The 3,750-nt window shown below is 43.3% G+C and overlaps 1 pseudogene; it reads left to right on the forward strand.

Annotated features, from left to right (window-relative positions):
- The first annotated feature begins 2,171 nt into the window (after positions 1-2,171).
- Positions 2,172-2,551, forward strand: LOC121276734 (annotated as a pseudogene).
- Positions 2,552-3,750: the final 1,199 nt, after the last annotated feature.

Below are 3,750 nucleotides of genomic sequence, written 5' to 3' on the forward strand. Positions count from 1 at the left end.
ATTGCTGTGCAACATGCAATGAAGGGTCATGCATATAAATAAGTGGTACCTAGAATCACTGTAAGATTCATTTAACCTTAGCGAGTCAGGTTATTGCATATACATCAAAAAGTAAGACCATAGGTCATAAATAGCTATTAATAAATAGTAAATTTATCTTAAATATCAGGAAAATTGCTTCCACAAAGAGTAATAAATACATGGATTACTTTAACAATTGTGGCGAAAGAGCCAAAAAAACCCAAGTTTTAAAAATGCAGTAGGTTACCATGAGGGAGACTTCATGCACAAGAGTGAAAAACTTGTGACCCTTTTCTCATTCCCCAATTTTTCTGTAGAGCACCCAAGATGAAAACAATAAATTAAGAAGATTCCAAGGAAAACAAGGTATGTAATAAATAAAAACACCATTTGGTCCACTGAGATCAATCCAGACAAAGGATTATGTAGAATTTGCACTAGCATTGAATCTCACCAGTTTATTTAATGTCCTGAGCAGGGGAAATAAAGATGCAAAATTTCTTTCTGACCCACAAAGGTAATCATGTGGAAATTGCAGAAAATCAATTTGACATTGCAACCTAAATTATTCAATCCTGCCTTGCTACTTCCCACAAATGGTATTTTTCATGAGGCTAAGATGACAGGAACCATAGATATTCCATAAAGTATTTCTTTATATACCGTCTATTCTTGTAACTTTCATTCCCATTATTTAAATGATTCCAGTCCCTTTTAAGATTTTCGTTCATTCTTGCCAGTTTTCTTTAGCCAATTTACTCTCCAGTCCCCTTCCCCAAACTCCTGTAGCAACTGGCTCAGTGCTGCAATGTGGTCCTACAGGTACTTGTCTTCAAGTATCTTGCCCAGTCATGAGTCTGATGTGTGCAATCAATAGTAATTGGGTAAATATGGGATACTACAGTTAATTAAAGGAGTGTATTTCTCTGGAGGGGAGGACAAAAACAAAAGGATACAGGAGTAAACATCCTTAATTAAGTCGATTTACTTCACTAAACAGGTCCTGACTGATGGCAGAGAGTCAATTCCAGAGAAGGTTGAGTACAGTCCGGTAGTGGCCCATAGTATTTTTGTGCTCCTCTTGGAACCATAAAAATGTTGTCAAAGGAAACTTCAAGTCTTTTTTGAGCCACAACCAGCAATCCCTTTAAAGCTCCATCTGTTTATACAAACAAATTGCAAATCATTGTAGGATCTCATTTTCCATATCTAAGCTGCCTCACGCTGGAAATGCTGAGAATAACTGGCAAGAATGAACGAAAATCTTAAAAGGGACTGGAAATGCAGGAAGCGCTGTGATTGCCGGCTGCCCATTTAAAGATGCTAATTGAATCAGGTGAGCCTCAGGTGTCAAGAGTCATCTGAGCTCTCTAACCCCAGAGTTTCAGCAGCCAGCCGTCCATTCTTCAGCTGAAAATCACTATCAATGGCTTTAAAGAATGAAGAAATTAAAACAATTAATTTTTTGGTGTTTTCAAATCATGGCTTTGAATGAAGTAGCTTTCAACATGCACATCATTAATTACAATACTCTCCAGTATCAAAAAGATTGAATCACAGTTATCCCCATCCTTGTTTTTTTGGCATTTGAAAAATATCTTTAACTTCATGTTCTCATCATCCCTAAATGGTTTAATATCTTGAATCGTCTTTTTTGCCCTCTTCTGAATCTTTTATACTACGTCTAAAACAGCACACTGGAGAGTTATGCAATTATGTTAAATATTTGTTCTTCAATATTGCCAACAGTAATTTCTAGATTCTAAATTCATATCTTTGAATACAATTTATCCATAGAACAGTAACTACATTCCAAAAGATTAACATATACTGCATAACTGTATAGTTAAGCATAATGCAGCATAGCAGTTGTGTTACTCGACCAGTAATCCTGAATTAATGATCTAGAGACATGGGGCTGCATTTTCCGATCGGAGAGAAGGCCCTGCCCCTGCTCGCTGACTTGAAAAATGATGCGGAGTGTCATCAGGTGTGCGCCCCGATATCACCCACTTCAGTTAGATTTTCAGTTCAGCAGGGGCACAGCCAAATCAGCTGCGCACCCCCGAACTGTCAACGGCCTATTAAGGCCAGTTAACAAGCAATTAAAACAATCAACTGAGCTGCCCGTCCGATCACTTTCATTCGCAATGCCTGAAGCGGCGGCGAAGGGCATGGCCCCCAAGAAGGGGCCAAAGAAAACTGCCACCAAGAAACGCGCCAAAGGTGAGAAGAAGCGCAAGAAAAGCAGGAAGGAGAGCTACAGCATCTACATCTACAAGGTGCTGAAGCAGGTCCACCCGACACCGGCATTTCCTCTTCAGCCATGAGTGTCATCAATTCGTTCGTCAACGACATCTTCGAGCGCATCGCCTGCGAGGCTTCCCGCCTGATCCGCTACAGCAAACGGCACACCATCTCCTCCCGGGAGATCCAGACCACCGTCCGCCTCCTGTTGCCGGGGGAACTGGCCAAACACGCCGTCTCCGAGGGCACCAAGGCGGTCACTAAATATACCAGCTGCAAATAGAGCTTCTCGACAGATCTATTTAAAATTCAACCTTAATACTGGTGGGCAGGCTGGGAGCCCAGGCGGCCTTCAGAAAAAACATGAAACCTCATCCACGGGTGGGATGAGGTTTCACGAGGGTTTTTAAATTTGTATAAAATGTTTAAATAAAAGAAATTGACATGTCCCAGCTTATGTGAGGGTCACATGAGGGGCCACATCAGGGATTATTTTTCTGCCTTTGATGAACTTTTGAATCTTGAGCCGATCTCCCTGAGGCAGCACTTTGCCTCAGGGAGATCTGTGGACTCTTTCGCACCCGAAGGAGCGCACTCCTGGCTCAAGGAATACCCCCCCCAACCAACCCCCCCCACCCCGCCCCACTGCCCACACAGGGAGCACACAGCTCTTCCAGGTGGATGTCACACCGGGCGAGCGTTAATTGGACACCCATGTAGAATGGCAGTGCACCCCCAACTGGGGGCGTCAACTGGGAACCCCCCAGTTCACCCCCGCTCCCACAGAACCTCCCCAACGGCGGGGGGATCCTGCCCATTAGTTCATAGGAACATAGGACTTTGGAGCAGGAGTAGGCCATTCAGCGCCTCAAGCCTGCCCTGCCATTCAATAAGTTCATGGCTAAACTCGTTGTGGTCTCAACTCCACTTTGCCGTCTGCTCCCCATAACTTTAGTCTTCCTTATCTATCAAAAATCTGTCTAACTCAGCCTTGAATAAATTCAATGACCCAGCTTCCATTGCTTTCTGAGGAAGAGAATTCCACATACTAACAACCCTCTGAGAGAAAAAATGTCTCCTCATCTCTGTCGTAAAAGGGAGACCTCTGATTCTTAGGGTGGACTTTTATGGCCCCTTTCTATGGCAGAGTTTTCTGGATCCACCGAAGTCATAGAAACATAGAAACTAGGCGCAGGAGTAGTCCATTCGGCCCTTCGAGCCTGCTCCACCATTCATTATGATCATTGCTGATCATCCAACTCAATAGCCTGCTCCTGCTTTCTCCCTATATCCTTTGATCCATTTCACCCCGAGAGCTATATCTAATTCCTTCTTGAAAACATACAATGTTTTGGCCTCAACTACTTTCTGTGGTAACGAATTCCACAGGCTCATCACTCTCTGGGTGAAGAAATTTCTCCTCATCCCAGTCCTAAATGGTCTGCCCTGTATCCTCAGACTGTGACCTCTGGTTCTGGACTC

Source organism: Carcharodon carcharias, chromosome 4 (assembly GCF_017639515.1).
Source record: "Carcharodon carcharias isolate sCarCar2 chromosome 4, sCarCar2.pri, whole genome shotgun sequence".
NCBI lineage: Eukaryota > Metazoa > Chordata > Chondrichthyes > Lamniformes > Lamnidae > Carcharodon > Carcharodon carcharias.